At 42.1% G+C, this 23381-nt stretch overlaps 1 protein-coding gene and 1 long non-coding RNA gene across 4 annotated transcripts in view; one reads left to right on the top strand and one right to left on the bottom strand.

The window, feature by feature from the left end:
• LOC137335163 (transcription factor MafB-like) overlaps window positions 1-23381 on the bottom strand; it is a 289042-nt gene that overhangs the window by 136845 nt on the left and 128816 nt on the right. The window lies entirely within an intron of this gene.
• Window positions 1-23381, top strand: part of LOC137335426 (uncharacterized) — a 94349-nt gene that overhangs the window by 8406 nt on the left and 62562 nt on the right. Inside the window, exon 3 of one of the 2 annotated variants that reach the window (XR_010966409.1) lies at window positions 2908-3337. The exons of the other annotated variant lie outside the window; for it this stretch is intronic. This is a non-coding gene — a long non-coding RNA (uncharacterized lncRNA). Of the gene's footprint in view, window positions 1-2907; window positions 3338-23381 lie in introns of those variants that run through there. 2 annotated transcript variants of the gene reach the window in all.

The following is a 23381-nucleotide window of genomic DNA, read 5'->3' as shown; positions in this document are numbered from 1 at the left end:
TTTGTTGGACCTTGTGTGCAAATTGGCTGCTGCATTTACCTACATAACAACAGTGACTACACCTCAACAGTAATTCACTGGCTGTGAAGTGCTTTGGGACATCCTGAATATATAAAAGCAAGTTTCTTCATTTCAGGTTATTCCACCAATAGACAATCACTGTTGGTTTTGTCTCCTTTTCCTTTTTCTGATAGTATCAAATGCTTATTTGTCTTTCAGTTTTCAGTTCTGAAAGAGGGCCCAATCTGAAATGTCAACTTGTGATTCCATTGTGTGTTTCCAGCTTTTTCTGTTTCCGCTTCAGGTTTCCAGCATTTGCAGGTTCTTCTTAAAAAATAAAATCAGGTTCCAAATTCACCAGTAACACTCTGTTTCAATCTGTATCTCTGTTCATCTCTGCTCCTCACCCTTAGGGAACATGTCAGTCCTGACATTGCCTGTTGGGCAAATTAAGTATCCACCTCCACTGAAAGTTTCCATTATATTTCCACAGAGACTTGAACATCAGATTCACTCTCAATGAAAACTAATGGAAGGTTTAACTTCCAGCTTCTCTGCTGTATCTCTGGTGACCAGTTGTACAGTTACACTGAGGACACTTGGTAGATCACTGCCACTGAGCTTTTAGTGCTGTTCTTGTGCTTTGATTTTACTGCTTAAGGTTTCATTTCACCTGGTAGGGCACTGCTTAATAAGTTTGCATAAAATTCCTTTGTGTGCTGATCTAACACAGTTGTCAACCCACTTAATTTTAAACAAGTTAACAAATGCATTAAAATAGCACACAAAGAAATGTTACACAAAAGCTTTAGGCAGTGCATTATCAGACAAAATTAAATCTCCTACGCCTAACTTTGGAGAAAACATGGCCACCCCTAAACAAACATGGCCACCCCTAAACAAACATGGCCACCCCTAAACAAACATGGCCACCCTTAAACAAACATGGTCACCCCTAAACATAGCGACCGCCGCATATTACACAATGGTTTAATCATTAAGGGAGTAAAGTGGAGCCTCCACTTTACCCGTTTACTACACAGTCCCGTAGAATTACCTAAGAACGCACCAATACCGCCAACAGGAAAATAAATGAGATCAGCTGGAGATGATTAACTCTTAAAAGTAACATAAAGCAATCATGCTGATAACTAAGGTAGTTACAAGATAAAAGCAGTGAAAATGTAAAACTAGAGAAAATTGAACATCTCTAAGTTTTCTTAATTGGTTTTTAATATTTCTTTCACAACCAATTTAAAGAAAATACAGTATAATACACAGAGGATATGGATACTTGCTAGTGAATTATATGCATCAATCCTGATCGAAGATTTCACATTATAAGCCTTGAAAGCCTCTGAACCATGAGATTGGATTGCTATATTAAATCTGTTGCTATTGATAGAATCATAGAAAGGTTACAGCATGGAAGGAGGCCATTTGGCCCATCAAATCCGTGCCGGCTCTATGCAAGAGCAATGCAGCTAGTCCCACTCCCCTGCCCTATCCCTGTAGCCCTGCAATTTTTTTCCTTTCAAGTACTTATCCAGTTCCCTTTTGAAGGCCATGATTGAATCTGCCTCCACCACCCCCTCGGGCAGTGCATTCCAGATCCTAACCACTCACTGTGTAAAAAAGTTTTTCCTCATGTCACTTTGGTTCTTTTGCCAATCACCTTAAATCTATGCCCTCTGGTCCTTGATCCTTCCGCTAATGGGAACAGTTTCTCTCTATCTACTCTGTCTAGACTCTTCATGATTTTGAATACCTCTATCAAATCTCCTCGCAACCTTCTCTGTTCCAAGGAGAACAACACTCCAGCTTCACCAGTCTATCCACATAACTAAAGTCCCTCATGCCTGGAATCATTCTAGTAAATCTCTTCTGCACCCTCTCTAAGGCCTTCACATCTTTCCTGAAGTGTGGTGCCCAGAACTGGACACAATACTCCAGTTGTGGCCGAATTAGTGTTTATAAAGGTTCATCATGACATCCTTACTTTTGGACTCTATGCCTCTATTTATAAAGCCCAGGATCCCATATGCTTTTTTAACTGCTTTCTCAACCTGCCCTGCCACCTTCAACGATTTGTGCACATATACCCCCAAATCTCTCTGTTCCTGTACCCCTTTTAGAATTGTGCCCTTCAGTTTATATTGCCTCTCCTCGTTCTTCCTACTGAAATGTATTACTTCGCATTTTTCTCATTAAATTTCATCTGCCACGTGTCCGCCCATGCCAGCAGCATGTCTATATCCTCTTGAAGTCTATAATATATACTATAGCTTTTATTTTTGTAGAATTTCCTCCTCTCCTGAAGGTGTCAGCTCCCTTTAGGAGTCTGATTCCAACCATTCTCCAGCACCTTGTTCAAATGGCCATCTTGATTATGTGAGCCTCGACAGTGAGCATCAACAGGCTAAACAATCATGAGAGGCATTATAGCTGAACCCAATCCTATCCACTTTCTACAGACGCATCTTTTCCAGCAGGGTCACTGGATGAGCAATCAAGAGTAGGAACCCTGGTTGATTTTGGTCCTTTATAGCCAAGGGGAACATAGGTCAATTGTCGTGCCCCCTACTTACAACCCCAGCTAATTCATCACAGACCAGGAATCAAATCTGGCGCCTTCATAATCTGCTTGTTTTAGTTCCATGGTAGGCAGTGCATTTATCAAGTGAGCCATCAAGGAGCATAATTTTATTAAAGATCTTAAGATTATGGTGATGTGTTTATTATATCAGTAAATAGTTTAAAGTTACTTTAAGATGAAAGCAGCACTGCAAGCCATATAACTGACTCTGGTCATTAGGACCTGTAAGCACTGTGTGGTGCAATTTGCTGGTTTCTTTTACAACTGATTATTGAAATATTCACAATCTGATTTTTATTCCAATCCACGAGGCAAAGCCTTCAAAAATGACATAGAAAATTCTCAACATCTACATCACAGGCCAGAGAGGATCGATGGCATGCTCCTGTAAAGTTATGAACCCATTAATGCAAGAAAAATCTCAAAATGAAACAATCAAATTACTTATTGGAGAACGCATGTAATCATAATAAAGTGATGACAGCTGTGATATACACTGAGTGTATCCAAGACCCAGCTGAAGTGCACAATGGAATTAAGTCTTCAGATCCTCGCTTGTGACTTGCCCAAACTAGATTCCTTAACTCTAGAAGATAGAAGGGCAGCCAACCTATCTAACAGCACTGTGGGAGTACCTTCACAATATGGACTGCAGCAGTTCAAGAAGAAGGCCCAACATCACCTTCTCAAGGGCAACTAGGGATGTGCAACAAATGCCAGCCTTGCCAGCGATTCCCACATCCCCAGATTGAATTTTTTTTTAAATAAAGAAAATGGATCTGTACTAATCTCTGGTTGACACATGTTTGTCAAACTCTAGATAATCCTGGATAAACAAAATGTTAGGGTAAGTGGGTGTTTAATGTACAGATAGAGACATAACCTTCGTTTCTCTGGAGAGAGATTTCCCTCTACACTGCATACATGTGCACCACTTATAGTGTAGAGAACTTAAAGTATCTGATATAGTGTAGAGGTATATCCCTTGTGTAGTATATATATATATATATAATGCTGAGGCCAGTAATTAATGAGCAGTTAAGCAAGTTATGAGTTTAAGTGGCTTCTATAGATCGCTTCTTCCACAGTGCTGTCACTCCCTCAGCATTGCCAACCTTTGAGAATATGCTTATAATTTATTACTTTTTGCACTGGTTTATAATGTTCACAATTCACAGGGCTAGAAAGAAGAGACAGAAAATTAACCCTCTCTCCAGTCTATCCCCGTGAATCGGGCATTTCAAAATACTAGTGCAAAAAAAATCAATAAATTGGTAACAAAAGCACAAGTGTTGGCAACGCTGCTTCCTAGGATTGTTACATGTGTCTTTGTACTGTGGATAGGAACAGAAAATAGTAACAATAATTGGAAAAAAATAGCTTCTTATTTTAAAACTGAACCTTCTCAAGGACTTGCAGGGTGTAAGGTTCATTGTACTGTCCTGCATGAGATACAGTACAAGATGAACTGTGTGGGTTCAGCGTACTGTTCAGTACAGGACAGCATAGCCTTTCCTGGTTCCTGAAAATTCTTATGCGGGTCCAATGTACCATACATCATATATTACAGGGACAGGTGGTGTAGTTTCAATGTACAGTACATGGCACATTATAAATGCGCTTGTGTGGGTTCAATATCCCACACAGAAAATTGTTATTTCATTATGTAACAGGAAGGGGATAAGCTGATGACCTATTGCTTATGATAAAAGTCCTCGCACATATGATATGTGACAGAAAGATTGTCACTGTGCAACAATACCATTGATATTCTGTGTAAGTATTATTAAATACCCATTTTTTTAAATGATCAAGAAGTTTAACATAATAAATTTACACAAAGAAGTTACAACACGGAAACAGGCCATTCGGCCCAACAAGTCCGTGTTGGCATTTAACCTCCTCGTGAACAAATAGTTCTAATCACATTTACTCATCCTGTTCCCAAATCCCTTCAACCCCTATCCGATCATCCACCTATCCAATCTAATCTGGAATGTTGACAGTTTCTGCCTCAACCACCAACCCTGGAAGTGAATTCCACAGCCTCATAACTCTGTGTGAAGATATTTCTCCTGCCCTCTGTTCTAAATCTCTTACATATAATGTTGTATCTATGGCCTCTTATTTTTGACCCTTCAACTACTGGAAACAGTCTACTTCTATCTACCCTGTTCATGATTTTAAACACTTCTATCATACTGCCCCATAATCTGCATTGTTCTAACAAAAAAAAACAATTTGAGTTAGATTTAGTATAAATAAATTATAATAATTAATTCAAAAGGTGCATTTCCTAGTGAATGGGCTTAGAAAATGAAGTAGTTATAGTCACTTTTCATTTTAAAGCCTAAAAATGAATGAATGATGTTAACATATGAATGTTTAACACATTCACATGGTATCATTTTGTGTGCTAGTTTAAAGAAATTGTTATGATGTTTATTTTAAAGTAATGCAAAGTGTCAGCTTGGCTCAGTGGTACACTTGCCTATGAGTCAGAAGGTTGTGTGCTCAAGTTCTACTCCAGGACTTGAGCACATAATGTCGGCTGACACTTCAGTGCAATCCTGACAAAGTGCTGCATTGTCAGAGGTGCTATCTTTTGGATGGGAAGATAAACCAAGGCCCCATCTGCTTGTTAAAGTGGACTTAAAAAGATCCCCAGGCACTATTTAAAGAAGAACAGTTTTCCTGGAGATGTGACCAATTTTAATCCCTCAACCAGCTCTACCACAGAAAAAAACAAATTAAATGGTCATTTATCTCATGCACTATTTGTGAGACGTTGTTTGTGCACAAATTAGTTGCCGTTTTGCCTACATAGCAACATGACTACAATTCATAAATAATTCCTTGGCAGTTAAATTCTTTGCAATGTCATGAAAATGTGAAAGGTGATATATAAATGCAAGTTAGGAACATAGGAACAGAAGAAGTAGGCCATTCAGCCCCTCGAGCCTGTTCCGCCATTCAGTTAGATCATGGCGGATCTGTATCAACTCCATTTACCCGCCTTGATCCCATATCCCTTGATACCCTTACCTAACAAAAATCTATCGATCTTAGTTTTGAAATTTTCAATTGACAGCTTTTTGGGGAAGAGAGTTCCAGATTTCCACTACCCTTTGTGTGAAGAACTGCTTCCTGATATCACCCCTGGACGGCCTAGCTGTAATTTTAAGGTTATGCCCCCTTGTTGTGGACGCCCCCACCAGAGGAAATAGATACTTTCCAAATGTTCCTGCACTGATATCATACATGGTCTAAACTACCAGGACATATTAACTGTCTAAATGGTTCTTACCTCCTGTAAATGGACAGGAGCTGCAATAGCTCAACATGTAAAATGAAAGGGGGAAAGAAATGCTTCCACATTCACTGTGACATTGTTAAAAGTATGTCCACATTAATGGCTGACTGACATTTCAGGCTAAAGAAAGATTCATGGGTCAGATTGTCTCAATAATAAGGGCTTAGTTACTTTGGATTTTGAAATTAATCCTTTAAGCCCTTCTGAATCTCACAGCATACTACAGTGTTGCCTTTAACAGTGGAGCAGTCAAACAGCACCTAGCAAAGTATCGCTAATTGTCTGAAGGCGGAAGAATTTAAAGTTTATGCATTTGTTCTCGTCAGTACTTTCTGACTGAATTGCTTGGAATTGTCATTTGTAATGTAATGTTACAATTCAAACATAAGGACCAATTTTCTGCCTTTGCATTCGTGGGGGGGAGGGAGGTGGGATGAGTCTTGTTTGTTGCCAGCGTATAGTGGGCATGCAGCATGAGGTTTTCTGTCCATTTATTTTAACAGACATAAAATTGTGGCATTGAGTGCACTATATATTATATTCAGATGTATTATATCCTTGCAATGTAGTGAATATTATGTGTTATGTTCAGGAGTGTTATATCTTTGTAACATATAGGGGGTGATTTTAACCCTACCCATCTGGCGGAAACTGGGCGAGTAGGCAATTAGAACCGCCCAGGTTACTTACCCGCCGAAAGCCAGCAGAAACTCACCCTTCTGAATTTTAACCTGCTCTACTGAGCAGGCGGCAAGGGCACCCGCTCAAAGTTGGCGGGGAGCCTTCTTTACGTATACTTGTCACCAGGACCCGACTGCAATTTTAACTGGACGACCTGAGCAGGGAAGCTGCTGTGGTTTTCCAGCCAGGTGAAGACAGTGGCCAAGAGGAGCAGGGGCGGGAAGAGGCCCAAACAAGTAGGTTTTTTTGTTTCCTTGTGGGGCCCGGAAGGTCCGACCATTAGAGCTCACTAATTCACATAGTTAGCACTATACTGTACAAGACTGTTAAAATGTACTAAAGACATCTAGTGTTAATCAAGAGGTAGTACACTGACCTAAAAAAATCTCGTTACTTTCTTAATGACTTGGATGAAGGACCCTGTTTTTGCTGATTTAAGTGAGGAAATTCAAAGAGGAGGGGATATTTGATTTGAGATCACTAGGAACAAATTGATGATCCCCAAATACTGCTGTTAATTGGGATTCATTATTCATTCAAGTGAATTTACATCATGACATCCTTATCTGGTTTGGACAAAAACTTCAAGATGGTGGCTGTAGTTACACTTTTGTTCCCTGTGTTGTTGACATGTATATTGGTGATGCCCACAGGACCTTTTTTTTTGCAGAAAGAGAAGTCGCAACAGCTTTCTACTTGCCTCGAGGTTATTTTTAAAAAAATTTCCGTGCAGCAAACCCTAGTTCATCCTGGTCAGACAAAAGTTTCACAACATGTCAATTCCTCGGTTGTTTCACATTTATTAAGCACTTTTATACAGAGGACGGAACATTCAACTTTGGCGAAAGCATAAAGTGGGCGGTGGTTGGTGGGCCACCCTAATTAGCACCTTGCCTGATTTTCCTTCCCATTGCAGCAATTTTTAATCCCTGCTGAAGTTGGAAGTTCCACCCACAGTGTTTTATTCTTTACTAAAATGGCATTTATACTCATGCCATCAGCAGAAAACAGGGTGGACAATCTCTGGTTATAATATTTACCTAATAGGTCTACTTAAATACCTGAAATGATAATGGAAGGGTCCTATCAGACTCCCTTTCACACCCATCTCTCATGTCAATGTGATAATGACCAGATAATCTGTTTTTTCCTAACCCCTGGGACATAGGAGCATTAGGAACAGGAGTGGGCCATTCAACCCCTCGAGCCTGCTCCACCATTCAGTTAGATCATGGCTGACCTGCACCCTAACTCCATTTACCCACCTTTGCTCCAAATCCCTTGATACCGTTACCCAACTAAAATCTATCGATCTCAGCCAGCCGTGCGTTGTGTGAGGTGCCACTGTTCTGTTTCATCCTTTACTACAGATATGAAGTTGATTTCCACTCCACAGATTGCTGCTTGCCTGCTGGATGCTGCATATGGGTGGGCTTCATGCTAAGATTGAGGTATATTTGATCCTTATTAGTGAACAGAAGTGTGAAAGCAGGCCCAAAGCAGAGACCTTAATTTAACAAGGTTCACTCACAACAGTGAACCAACACTTCTGTTTGATCTGGTGTGTGTTAATGAATCTTAATAATGCTAAGAAAGATACTCTTAAATCATCAGTTCATGACTCACCAAAGGAGAAATGAAACAGGAACTAAAGCAAACTTCTTTTCTTCCAGTTAGGTTAGGGGGCACTGCACAAACCTTAACACAGTTATCATTTCTCATTCAACTATGGCTAACTTAGTTACTATCACTTGACGTAAGTATCCAGCTCCTACATGAATGCAGTAATGAAGGGAGTAGAGGGGAAGGTGGGTGTCAGTTAAATTCTTGGCTCTGTCCAGTTTGTGGGAATGTCAGCCATTCCGTGTTAGGCGCTACACATTATGCATTGTCTTTAGTTATTTAGTGCCAGTGCATGGGGGAGGATATAGTGACTGCACTAATTGCATTCCTGCACTGCACAATTAATAACTTCACACATTATTAGTTTGCTAACACAAACCCAGAAATCTCTCTATTCACTCCCACTATCCAGCTGCAAGGATTTGAAATGATTGACTAAGAGAAATCATCTGGAGCTGGAATATCCGGGAGTGCGGTCTCAGCCAACACTAATCTCAGTAGCTTGGTTCAATTGGGTTGGTTCCAAGAAGGAGTTTCTCCCATTTCAGGTTTTCTACTAAAAGAGTAGCACTGTCCATTGCTGTCTGAACTGCATTGCAATGGAGAAAACTAATCTTAAAGATTAGCTGTTATTGCAACATTGTATTTGTGCTGCAGTTTTCAAAAGTAGACCTGGGGATTTTTAACTGGCTCCGTAGGCAAGGGGGATTACCAGGAGTTACAGAAGGTTTAGACATAGCATTGAGATCAACAAATTCGAACTGAGATGATACTGTCAGGCAAAGGAATCAGTGGCTTATTTCCCTCTTCTGTTGTCAAAGTAAGAAAGAAAAAACTTTACATTTATATAGCGCCTTTCACAACTTCAGGGCACCTCGAAGTGCTTTGCAGCCGCTGAAGTACTTTGGAAATGTAGTCACTGCTGTAATGTAGGAAACATGGCAGCCAATTTGAGCACAGCAAGATCCCATGAACAGCAATGTGATAATGACCAGATAATCTGTTTTAGTGGTGTTGGTTGAGGGATAAATATTGGCCTGGACAATCAAGAGTAGTAATCAGGAAGAATAAAATCTGATCTGTGCTTACAAATAAACATTGTTAGAGAGCGTGGTAAATATAGTATTTATATTTATAATCACAGGTGGACACTACAGAATAAAGGTCAGGGTTCATAGGATGTAAGTCTTAATCCATAAGAACTGCTCAAGATTGTCAGATGACTGACAGATTCGTACCACAATAAAGAACCAACCAATTGTTGCTACAAGAGCAGGTCAGAGGCTGGGTATTCTGCGGCGAGTGACTCACCTCCTAACTCCCCAGAGCCTTTCCGCCATCTATAAGGCCCAAGTCAGGAGTGTGATGGAATACTCACCACTTGCTTGGATGAGTGCAGCTCCAACAACACTTAAGAAGCTCGACACCATCCAGGACAAAGCAGCCCGCTTGATTGGCACCCCATCCATCATCTTAAACATTCACTCCCTCCACCACCGTGGCTGCAGTGTGTACCATCTACAAGATGCACTGCAGCAATTCTCCAAGGCTTCTTCGACAGCACCTCCCAAACCCGCAATCTCTACCACCTAGAAGGACAAGGGCAGCAAGCACATGGCAACAACACCACCTGCATGTTCTCCTCCAAGTCACACACCATCCCGACTTGGAAATATATCGCCGTTCCTTCATTGTCAGTGGGTCACAATCCCGGAACTCCCTACCTAACAGCACTGTGGGAGAACCTTCACCACACGGATAATACTACCTAGAACATTAGGATTTAATTTTCCACCGTTTTGCAGGTCAGAAAATGATTCAAATATTCACTATCGCCCCATAATTATCCTTCCCTCAAAAAAACCAAACACTTAGTAAAACAATTTACAAAAATTAATTAAAACAATGTAAAGATCACAAAACTTGAAAAAATGTGGACAACACATATATTCTTCAGAATTAGAAAATTTATTCCGAATAGCTGGGACCTATGTCTTCTTAAATAAATTAGGCTACAGTGTTCTTAGCTAGTCAGTGTTGAAGAAAGCCATTTATCACCTTGTAAACTTGCTAGCCTCAACATATATCATTTGCATTTCCATATATCAACTCCTCAAACTGTCTGCGGTGAAAATAATCATTGAGCAGCATCATTGTAACTCCTCTCCTCCTCGTTGTAACTGTTTCCTGCTGATGTCACATACTGGCAGGACCACTCTTGAAGACTTGATGCACATAAAAGTAATGCTTGTGATACTTTTAAACCCCGGTCCTGTGTATAGCTTTTCACAAGTGGTCCAAACCAAAATCTTTGTAAACAACAGTGAAGTACAGTTGGTTGAACTTGTGAAGAAGCAATTTGTAACTTGGTATGTTTGTAGATACAGAAAAAAAACAGCAAACAGATCATTAAATATTTCTGGCTGTCTGTTGATTTATGTGTTATGTATTATGTAATCGCAATGACATTACATTTTGAATAGGCACACCATAGTTACTTAATGGCTGAATTTAACATTAGTCTCTTCAGGTCAGATATATCAATTCATGAGAATCATTCATTCTGTGCACTAGATTTTTGAATATTCAGTGTGCCTTGACTCAGAATGAGATGCTACTACAGGCTTCGTAGTGGGACTGCTGGAACTGGACACTTTTTTTTACACTGTTAAAACACAACTCTCATAATCTGCCTGTATTGATGCCACAATATTTATTGTGATATGCGGTGTAAGAACCAACATGTCTACTTATGGGGCATTGGACGTATAGGAGGTGGATTGTATGCCAGTGGATTTTATTCTGCAGTGTGATTTGCACAAAAGGAGCTCTTGTGCAACAAGGGGAATTCTCATGCAGCAAGAGGAGTTCTCATATAAATTTCAACATGGAGAGTTCTCATGTATTTCAACGAGAACGCCTATGTATCTTGTAACAGAGAGAACTACTCTGTAAATTGGAACCTTCCTTTGTGCAAGTTTTAACAAGGGAAACGCCTATATAATTTGTAACAAGAAGAACTCCTGTATAACCTGTAACTGGAGGAACCACTCTCAATTGTAATAAGGCATCCCTACTGTGTAAATTGTAACAAGCTGAACTCTTGTGTAAGCCGTAAGAAGGTGAACTCTCATGCAAACTGTAACAAGGTGAACTCTCGTCTAAATTGTAACAAGAAGTCCCTAGGCCTTTGTGTAACTCACAGCTTTTCCTTTCACTTAAGCTACAGCTGTAACTTCCTGTGGCTCACTGGCCTATTCTGGTGGGTAACATACTGCAGCGTATTTCAGAAACATACAAGAACTAGACACACAATGCGAACAATTAACATAGAGGGTAACAGACATCCAGGAATAATTATGAAGCAGTAATATCAACGAGGGGTTCAGCTGAGATCATAAACCATGCCAGCAAAGCTTTAGCAGTTTATAGCTCTCATCAGGGATAAGGATACTGTACTGAAATGTCTCTTATGCATGTGTTATTTTTTTACAAAATATTCCCACGAGGGGTAAAAGAAGGGCATCCAAAGCTAGAGCTCCCTGGATGAATAAAGATATAGAGATTAAAATGAAGCAGAAAAAGGAGACTTATGACAAATGTCAGTTTCATAATACAATAGACAACTAAGCCGAATACAGAAAGTACAGAAGAGAACTGAAAAAGGAAATAAGAGGGGCAAAGAGAGAATATGAGAATAGATTAGTGGCTAACATGAAAGGGAACCCAAAAGTCTTTTATAAACATATAAATAGTAAAAGGGCAGTCAGAGGAAGGATGGGGCCAATTAGGGACCAAAAAGGAGATCTTCTAATGGAGGCAGAGGGCATGGCTGAGGTACCAAATGAGTACTTTGCATCTGTCTTCACAAAAGAAGAGGATGCTGCCAATGTCACAGTAAAGGAAGAGGTAGTGGAGATATTGGATAGGATAAAAATAAAGTGGAGGTACTTAAAAGGCTGACAGTACTCATAGCAGAAAAGTCACCCGGTCCAGGTGGGTTGCATCCTAGGTTACTGGATGTAAGGGTGGAAATTGCGGAGGCTCTGGCCACAATCTTCTAATCCTCACTAGATATGGAAGTGGTGCCAGAGGGTTGGGGGATTGTAAATGTTACACCCTGTTCAAAAAAGGGGTGAGGGATAAACCTGGCAACTACAGGCCAGTCAGTCTAACGTTGGTGGTGGGGAAACTTTGAGTCAATCGTCTGAGACAAAATTAATTGGCGCTTGGAAAAGTATGGGTTAATAAATGAAAGCCAGCAGGGATTTGTTGAAGGCAAATTGTGTTTGATTAACTTGGTTGATTTATTTGATGAAGTAACAGAAAGGGTTGATGAAAGTAGTGTGGTTGATATTGTGTGTATGGACTTTCAAAAGGCTTTTGAGAAAGTACCACATGATAGACTTGTTAGCAAAATTGAAGCCCATTGGATTAAAGGGAAAGTGGCAGCATGGATATGAAATTGGCTAGGGCTCAGAAAGTAGAGGTGAATGGATGTTTTTCAGACTGGAGGGAAGTATACAGTGGTGTTCCCCAGGGGTTGGGATTAGGACTACTGCTCTTTTTGATATATATTAATGACCTGGACTTGAGTATACGGGGTATAATTTGCCTTCAAAGTTTGCAGATGACACCAAACTCGGAAATGTACTAAACAATGAGGAGGATAGTAACGGACTTCAAGAGGACAAAGACAGATTGGTGAAATGGGCAGAGACATGGCAGATGAAATTTAACGCAGACGTGTGAAGTGATACAATTTGATGGCAAGAATGAGGAGAGGCAATATAAACTAAATGGTACAACTTTAAAGGGGGTGCAGAAACAGAGAGACCTGGGGTGTATGAAGGTGTCAGGACAAGTTGAGATGGTTGTTAAAAAGCATACAGGATTCTTGGCTTTATAAATAGAGGCATAAAGTACAAAAGCAAGGAAGTTAAGCTAAACCTTTATAAATCACTGGTTAGGCCCCAGCTGGATTATTGTTGCCTATTCTGGGCACCAAACTTTAGGAAGGATGTCAAGGCCTTAGAGAAGGTGCAGAGAAGATTTACTAGAATGATACCAGAGATGAGGGACTTCAGTTATGTGGAGAGACTGGAGAAGCTGGGGTTGTTCTCCTTAGAGCAGAGAAGGTTAAGAGGAGATCTGATAGAGGTGTTCAAAGTCATGAAGGGTTTTGATAGAGTAAATAGGAAGAAACTGTTTCCACTGGCAGGAGGGCCGGTAATCAAAGGACACAGATATAAAGTAATTGGCAAAACAACCAGAGGGGAGATGAGGAAATTTTCTTTAACGCTGCAAGTTGTTATGATCTGGAATGCACTGCCTGAAAGGACGGTGGAAGCAGATTCAGTTGTAACTTTCAAAAAGGATTTAGATAAATACTTGAAAGAGAAAAAATTGCAGGGCTATGGGGAAAGAACAGGGGAGAGGGACTAATTGGATAGCTCTTCCAAAGAGCCGGCACAGGCACGATGGGCTGAATGGCCTCCTTCTGTGCTATATCCTTCTATGATTCTATATACCTACAGTTGAGTTGGTGGAGTAGTTTTATTTGATTTTTACTCTTTTGGCAGCTGTGGGTGCCACGATCGTGGCCAGGGGAGGTTACATACCCGAAACATCAATAACCTGTGTGTTCTCCTTTTAGATGCTCACTGACCTGCTGTGTATTTCTATTTGTAGTTCACTCCTTGTGATTGATGTATGATGCCTTTCTCACTGAAGAACCAATCCTGGTAATGTGATTACTCCAAGCTTAATAATGTGGTATATCTTATAAATAGCAATTACAACAGCACCTAATTAATGTACCACATTTAACTACCTTATCAGCAAAGTGGAGTTTGTTTCAAGTTTTGTTTCAAGCCTTCTGCTATTCCTACATTAGCTTTTTTATCAATTAAATTGCCAACTGTATAACAAGCACTGAGCTATGTTGACCAAGGACCTATTGTCAGGAATATCTCTTTTGGTGAGTAGGCCATCTCCTCGGGTAAGTATAGAGGCAATTCAAAAATGGCCATCCCTAAATGGTGGAAGGAATAATTGTGATGCATCAGAGATGTATTTTGTTTCAAATCATAAAAAGTTTGATATTTTAATATTTATTTATGGGTATTGATAACTTGCCAGCATTGTGACAAGTTTAAATCTCTTCCTTACTTTCTGTTTTTCTGTATCAGAGGAAATGCACATCTTGACTTGACATCTTGTAGGAGGGGATTGTCTGGCCCCGATGAGGCTGGATTGTTTTCTAAGCATCAGAAGACAACTGACATTATTAGTGCTGGAAAGCCCACTGGAAGGAAGGATATCACCTTTTTTATCAGAGTTACTTTGTTTCACAGGTGTAAACAGTACATCAGGAGAATGTGTCAGGCAGTTTCTATGCCTCCGAATACCTCTCTGATTGATAGTGTTGTGTAATTGGCAGAACCAGTTTTTGTGTTATCTTCCTTGGACGTCAAAGCAAAAAGTGAATATAATTGGGGCCCTGCATCAAGCTTTCCTCGGTGAATCTTTGCTTTACCTGACAGTTAATGAGCCGGGGCTGGTGATACACTTTATGGATATCTGGTTTTCACTGGTCCAAAGTAAAAACATAATACTACAGAGAACTGCTAACAGTCAAGGGGGTGGAATTGGTCTTGGGCTTCAGTGCAAAATGGCCGACAGTGAATCGGCAGCCCGTTTTACACCTCGCCCGATTTTCTTTTCCCTTTTTGACTCATTGTCGATGCATTATCGCCCAAGATCGCTTTTACCCCTAAGAGGTTCTTTTGCTTTGTAATAGTCTCTAAGTTAGATGAGAAGGAGCGGGAGCAGTGACCGAGAGCAGGGCCCCGACAACATCTCGGCTGTAGTGCTGAAGACTTGTGCTCCAGAACTTGCCGCGCCTCTAGCCAAACTGTTCCGGTTCAGCTACAACACTGGCATCTACCCGACAATGTGGAAAATTGCCCAGGTATGTCCTGTCCACAAAAAGCAGGACAAATCCAATCCAGCCATTTACCGCCCCATCAGTCTACTCTCAATCATCAGCAAAGTGATGGAAGGTGTGATCAACAGTGCTATCAAGCGTCACTTACTCACCAATAACCTGCTCACCGATGCTCAGTTTGGATTCCACCAGGACCACTTGGCTGCAGACCTCATTACTTCCTTGGTCCAAACATGGACAAAAGAGCTGAATTTCAGAGGTGAGGTGAGAGTGACTGCCCTTGACATCATGGCAGCATTTGACCAAGTGTGGCACCAAGGAGCCCTGGTAAAATTGAAGTCAATGGGAATCAGGGGGAAAACTCTCCTGTGGCTGGAGTCATACCTGGCACAAAGGAAGATGATAGTGGTTGTTGGAGGCCAATCATCTCAGCCCCAGGACATTGCTGCAGGAGTTCCTCAGGGCAGTGTCCTTGGCCCAACCATCTTCAGCTGCTTCATCAATGACCTTTCCTCCATCATAAGGTCAGAAATGGGGATGTTCGCTGATGATTGCACAGTGTTCAGTTCCATTCGCAACCCCTCAGATCATGAAGCAGTCCGTACCCGCATGCAGCAAGACCTGGATGACATCCAGGCTTGGACTGATAAGTGGCAAGTAACATTCGCGCCAGACAAGTGCCAGGCAATGACCATCTCCAACAAGAGAGAGTCTAACCACCTCCCCTTGACATTCAACGGCATTACCATCGCCGAATCCCCCATCAACATCCTAGTGGTCACCATTGACCAGAAACTTAACTGGATCATAAATACTGTGGCTACAAGAGCAGGTCAAAGGCTGGGTATTCTGCGGCGAATGACTCACCTCCTGACTCCCCAAAGCCTTTCCACCATCTACAAGGCACGAGTCAGGAGCGTGATGGAATACACTCCACTTGCTTGGATGAGTTCAGCTCCAACAACACTCAAGAAGCTCGACACCATCCAGGACAAAGCAGCCGCTTGATTGGCACCCCACCCACCACCCTAAACATTCACTGCCTTCACCACCTCCGCACCATGGCTGCAGTGTGTACCATCCACAGGATGCACTGCAGCAACTCGCCAAGGCTTCTTCGACAGCATCTCCCAAACCTGCGACCTCTACCACCTAGAGGGACAAGGGCTGCAGGCACATGGGAACAACACCACCTGCACGTTCCCCTCCAAGTCACACACCATCCCGACTTGGAAATATATCGCCGTTCCTTTAGCGTCAACTGGGTCAAAATCCTGGAACTCCCTTCCTAACAGCACTGTGGGAGAACCTTCACCACACGGACTGCAGCACTTCAAATCGGCGGCTCACCACCACCTTCTCAAGGGCAATGAGGGATGGGCAATAAATGCCGGCCTCGCCGGAGACGCCCACATGCCATGAACGAATAAAAAAGCTAGTGGAGTGGTTTAAACTCGGAACCTAGAACTTGCTAATACTTTATTAAATCAATAACTTAAACTAGATAAATTAATTAGTTTTTAAAAAAAATAAGAATAAACCAAGTGAATTAATTACATAAAAACTTTAATTAAGTAAATAAATAAAACAAGGTTCGATAGAGATGGCAGTGCAGGTGGTGTGCCATCTGGGAGTTTGTAGGGAGCAGCGTGATCCCAGGCAACCAGATCTGCAGTAAGTGTCTGCAACTGGAGGAACTTCGGCTCAGAGTTGTTGAGCTGGAGTCTGAGGTGCAGACATTGTGACACATCAGAGAGGGGGAGAGTTACCTGGACACTTTGATCCAGGAGGCAGTCACACCCCTTAGCTTAGGTAGTGGTTTAGATTTGGTGGTCAGGGACAGGAGGATGTGACTGCGAGTCAGGCAGGTAAGGGAACCCCAGATACAGTGGTGGAGGAGCCTCAGCCTTTGCCCTTGTCCAACAGGTACAAGAGACTTGCTACCTGTGTGAATGAGAACAAAGACTGCGGGGAGGATGGGCAAATTGACCACGGCACCGGGGTACAAGAGGCCATTCAAATGGGGGGAGCGAGAAGGAATGTGGTAGTGTTAGGGGATAGTATAGTCGGGGGGGATAGATACGATTGTCTGCAGCCACGACCAGGAGTCCCGAAGGCTATGCTGCCTGCCCGGTGCCAGGATTAATGGCATCTCCTCACAGCTAGAGAAGAACTTGGAGCAGGAGGGGGAGGATCCAGTTGTCGTGGTCCATGTAGGAACCAACGACATAGGTAGAACTAGGAATTAGGCCCTGCTGAGGGAGTTTGAGGAGCTCGGGTCCAAATTAAAAAGCAGAACCTCGAAAGGTAATAATTTCTGGATTACTATCTGAGCCACGTGCAAATTGGCATAGGGACAAACAGATTAGATGGTTAAATGCGTGGCTGAAAGAGTGGTGTGGGAAGCAGGGGTTTCAATTCATGGGGCACTGGCACCAGTACTGGGGAAAGAGGGAGCTGTTCCATTGGGCTCCACTTAAACTGGGCTGGGACCCAGTGTCCTGGCAAATCGATAATAATAATAATAAAGGATGAGATAAAGGCAGTAGTGAGAAAGGATTTGAGCTCAGAAAATCAGGAAGTAGAATCAGTATGGGTGGATCTAAGAAATAACAAGGGGCAGACAACACTGGTGGGAGTAGTTTATAGGCCCCTAACAATATTCATAGTGTTGTACAGAGTATAAATCAGGAAATTAGAGGAGCACATAACATGGGTAATACAAGAATCGTGGAGGACTTTAATCTTTATATGTACTTGGCAAACCAATTTGGCAAACGTAGTTTGAAGGATGAGTTCGTGGAATGTATCCGAGACAGTTTTCTAGAACAATATGTCGATGAACCAACTAAGGAACAGGCTATTTTAGATCTAGTATTGTGTAATGAGATGGTTAATTAGTAATCTCATTGTTAAGGATCCTTTGGAGCAGAGCGAACATAATATGATAGAATTTCATATGGTGTGAGAGTGATGTAGATAAGTCCAAAACTAGGCTCCTAAATTTAAACAAACCCAATTACGTAGGTATGAGGGGTGAGTTGGCTACAATAGATTGGGAAATTAGATTAAAAGATATGATGGTAGATAAGTAATGGTGAACATTTAAAGAAATAATTCATAATTCTCAACGAATATACATTCCTTTGAGGAATAAAAACTCCACAGCAAAAGTGATCCAACCGTGGCTAACTAGAGAAGGTAAGGATAGTATTACAACAACAACAACTTGCATTTATATAGTGCCTTTAATGTAGTAAAATGTCTCAAGGTGCTTCACGGGAGCCTTATCAAACAAAATTTCACACTGAGCCACGTAAGGAGGTATTAGTACAGATGACCAAGGTGAGGTTTAGGGAGGGGATGCCAGAGCTTAGGGCCTAGGCAGCTGAAGGCACGGCCGCCAATGGTGGAACAATTAAAATCGGGGCTGCGCATGAGGCAAGGACTGGAGGAACGCAGAGATCTCAGATGGTTGTAGGGCTGGAGGAGGTTACAGAAATAGGGAAGGGCGAGGCCATGGAGGGATTTGAAAACAAGGATGAGAATTTTAAAATCGAGGCGTTCCCAGACTGGGAGCCAATGTAAGTCAAGCACAGGGGTGATGGGAGAACGGGACTTGATGCGAGTTAGGGTACGGGCAGCAGAGTTTTGGATGAGCTCAAATTTATGGAGGGTGGAAGATGGGAGGCCGGCCAGGAGACCATTGGAATAGTCCAGTCTGGAGATAACAAAGGCATGGATGAGGGTTTCAGCAGCAGATGAGCAGAGGCAGGGACAGAGATGGGCGATGATACGAAGGTGGAAGTAGACGGTCTTGGTGATGGAGCGGATATGTGGTCGGATGCTCATCTCAGGGTCAAATCGGATGCCAAGGTTGCGAACGGTCTGGTTCAGCCTCAGACAATGGCCAGGGAGAGGGATGGAGTCGGTGGCTCGGGAACAGAGTTTGCAGTGGGGACCAAAGAAAATGGCTTTGGTCTTCCCAATAATTAGTTTTAGGAAATTTTTGCTTGTTGGACAAGCAATGTGACAAATGAGAGACAGTGGAGGTGTCGAGGGAGGTGGTTGTGAGATAGAGCTGGGTGTCATCAGCGTACATGTGGAATCTGACGTGTTTTCGAATGATGTCGCCAAAGAGGCTTACAATGTTGCCAATAAGAGTAGTAAGCCTGAGGATTGGGAGGGTTTTAGAAATCAGCAAAGGATGACCAAGAAATTGATAAAGAGGGAGAAAATAGAATAGGAGAGTAAATTAGCAAGAAATATAAAAACAGATTGTAAAAGCTTTGACAAGTATGTAAAAGGAAGAGAACAGCGAAAGTAAACATGGGTCCCTTAGAGGCAGAGACAGGAGAAATTATAATAAGGAAATGGCAGAGATGTTAAACAAATATTTTATATCTGTCTTCACAGTAGAAGACACAAGAAACATACCCAAGATAATGGGGAACCAAGGGTCCAATGAGAGTGAGGAACTTAAAGTAATTAAGGTTAGTAAAGAAAAAGTACTGGAGAAATTAATGGGACTAAAAGCCAACAAATCTCCTGGACCTGATGGCCTACATCCCTAGGATTTTAAAAGAGGTGGCTGCAGAGATAGTGGATGCATTGGTTGTGATCTTCCAAAATTCCCTAGATTCTAGAACAGTTCCAGTGGATTGGAAGGTAGCAAATGTAACCCCGCTATTCAAGAAAGGAGGGAGAGAGAAAACAGGGAACTATAGGCCAGTTAGCCTGACATCAGTAGTAGTGAAAATGCTAGAATCTATTATTAAGGACATAGTAACAGGGCAATTAGAAAATCATAATATGATTAGGCAGAGTCTACATGGTTTTAGGAAAGGGAAATAGTGTTTAACAAATCTTTTAGAGTTTTTTGAGGGTGTAACTAGCAGGGTAGATAAGGGGGAAACCAGTGGCCGTAGTATATTTGGATTTTTAAAAGGCATTCGATAAGGTGCCACACAAGAGGTCGTTACACACGATTAGGGCTCATGGAGTTGGGGGTAATATATCAGCATGGATTGAGGATTGGATAATGGACAGAAAACAAAGAGTAGGAATAAACGAGTCATTTTCAGGTTAGCATGTTGTAACTAGTGGGGGCTGCAAGGATCAGTGCTTGGGCCTCAGCTATTTATAATGACTTAGATGACGGGACCGAGTGTAATGTATCCAAGTTTGCTGATGATGCAAAGCTAGGTGGGAAAGTAAGCTGTGAGGAGGACGCATGAGGCTACAAAGGGATATAGACAGGTTAAGTGATTGGGCAAGAAGGTGGTAGATGGAGTATAATGTGGGGAAATGTGAAATTATCCACTTTGGCAGGATGAATCAAAAAGCAGAATATTTTTTAAAAGGTGAGAGACTAAGGGGGATTTGGGTGTCCTTGTACACAAATCACAGCAAGTTAACATGCAGGCACAGCAGCAATTAGGAAGGCAAATGGTATGTTAGCCTTTATTGCAAGGGGGTTGGAATATAAGAGTAAGGATTATGTAGGGCTCTGGTGAGACCACACCTGGAGTACTGTGTACAGTTTTGGTCTCCTTACCTAAAGAAGGATATACTTGCCTTAGAGGGGGTGCAACAAAGGTTCATTAGTTTGATTCCTGAGATGAGAGGGTTGTCCTATGAGGAGAGATTGAGTAGGATGGGCCTATACTCTCTGGAGTTTCGAAGAATGAGAGGTGATCTCATTGAAACATATAAAATTCTTAGAGGGCTTGACAGGGTAGATGCTGAGAGGCTGTTTCCCCTGCCTGGAGAGTCTAGAACTAGGGGTTATAGTCTCAAGATAAGGGGTCGGCCATTTAGGACAGAGATGAGGAAAAATTTATTCACTCAGAGGGTTGTGAATCTTTGGAATTCTCTTACCCCAAAGGGCTGTGGATGCTCAGTCGTTGAGTACATTCAAGGCTGAGATCGATGGATTTTCAGATACTAAGGGAATCAAGGGATATGGGGATAGGACGGGAAAGTGGAGTTGAGGTTGAAGATCAGCCATGATCTTATTGAGTGGCGGAGCAGGCTCGAGGGGCCATATGGCCTGCTCCTGCTCCTATTTCTTACATGCTTATGAGAAACACAGTGATTCATCCATTGCTGTTGTTTTAAACTTTGCTTTTGGTTAATTTTATTTCTTAATAAACCCTATTTGTATTCGTAACTTGAAATAAAAGGAAATAAAGAGCTCGGACCACTGCTAAATTGGTTGGGCCTTTTTATAGGCAGCTCTTGTGACCACCTGAAATGAGAGAAGGCCTCATTTCAATGTTCATTTCAGACCTGGACTCTTAAATTCGGTTGCCGTAGTCGGAGATTGCTATGCACATGCTCCAACTGGCATTTCCAGGTCTTGAGTAACCTAACTAGCAGTCCTTAAAGGGATGGCTGGAAGCCGCTCAAAAAAGACCCAAAAATGTGGAAAACTATTAGTATTGTGTGGAATCGGAAGGAGCAGGATGGGTCGTTATCAGCCTGTCCTCATGCACCTCACAATCGCCTTCCCCAACTTATCTCCGCGCAGGCCGAAATCCATAAGGCCTCAAAAGGCAAGCTGCGTCCAAGTGCCTCTTTGCACTTGCAGCTCACCTGATTTATTCCGATGAGGCCCGAGGGCGAATTACCTTCGGTCCTCAGCCCTCTCCATTTTGGCGGGCTGTCACTGTGCGCTGCCGGAATCGTGCCCAGTTTAGTGCGCTAAGGAATTTCGGCCTCACATCGTCTGTCAGAGAGTGTTATTTGTCTGTCGGTTGGAATTACTGTTTCCAGTGCTCATGGTAAATGGGTCTATTATTCATCCACAGCATGCTACCTCCCAGGTTTTTCCATTGATAAGGTCACGTTTTGGTTGATAGGCAGTGATGCTTTGCCCTGGGCATGAGAACACCCGAATCCTCAGAACACTTTATGGGAAAATTCGAAAGATATAGTTAATTTGGTGCTTTGAGCTCTGTGTTTGCTGAGCAGGAATTCTTTTCCTCTCGGTTAGGAATTCTTGTCAGGAGTTAGCCTTTAATGGTATGGATAAATAAATAGCCTCCCATCAAAATTAGGATACGTACAGGCAAGATCCCATCCCAGCAAAATCAGCTAAACTTGAGTTGATCCAATCCCATCAAAACCAGGCCAAGGACTCCCTGAAACCTCAGTGTACCTGAAATTCTAGGGTTCCTGCTCCAGTGCCAGAGGTGAAGCAGGGGCATACACTCTTGTGAAGTGCCTTGGGATGTTTTACTGCGTTAAAGGCGCTATATAAATGCAAGTTGTTGTAAGCCTACTCCTATTCCTATGTTCCTATGTCATTGTAATGGCAAACTGAAAGCTTCACTCTGTACTATTTTTACTGCTGGAAAATACCATTAAAATATTCAAGCGTGAAGCCAGTGGAAGCCCTGATTGTGTTCCGGTTCTATCGAGCTGCGCAGCTTCTGATAAATTTGGATTTGACTTTATCCGTGCCAAACTCCAGATGTGTTTAAATCTGTCAGCTTCTGATAAAGAACTACTGAATTCAGCAGTAGCCTGCGGTTAATATTCTCACTTTGCAGTCTTATTCTCCTGTCCTAGCATTCTAGCTAAAGGTGAGTATGGGGGAGCTGAGACAGTAAAGTGTGTGTTTTTTTTGCGATTTATATTTTCTCTTGCAAGCAAGGAAATACATCAATGCAATGTTGCTGTCTATTACCTGTTCACCTGAAAGCATTTTCAGACTCTTTCACTACTTACGCAAATGATGCACAAAAAGACATTGAACCTTGAGAAAGTAAGAAAGAACTTGCATTTATACAGCAGCTTTCACATCCTAAAGCACTTCACAGTCAATGAATTACTATTGGTCGCTACGTAGACCAGCGTGGCAGCTATTTTTGTGCACGGCAAGGTCACACTAACAGCGAGGAGATGAATGACCAGATAATCTCTTTTTGTTGCCATTTACTGAGGGAGGAATGTTGGCTAGGTCACTGGGGAGAACTTTGAACAGGATTTTTTTAAAATCCACCTCCAAAGGCAGACGTGGACCTCGGTTTAACATCTCATCCAAAAGACCATTGCAGCAACCCCTCAGTACTGCACTGAAGCATCAGCCTAGATTGTGTGCACTAGTCCTGGAGTGGGATTTGAACCCATGACCTTCTGACTCAAGAGGCAGTGGGTTGAGAAGGAAACAAAGGGGGAAACGAGTGGAAAGAAGGGGAGACAATTCTTATTAT

The sequence above is a fragment of the Heptranchias perlo genome, chromosome 19, assembly GCF_035084215.1.
Source record: "Heptranchias perlo isolate sHepPer1 chromosome 19, sHepPer1.hap1, whole genome shotgun sequence".
NCBI lineage: Eukaryota > Metazoa > Chordata > Chondrichthyes > Hexanchiformes > Hexanchidae > Heptranchias > Heptranchias perlo.
Note: the sequence above shows the minus strand (reverse complement) of the source record. Positions and strands in the feature narration are given on the sequence as shown.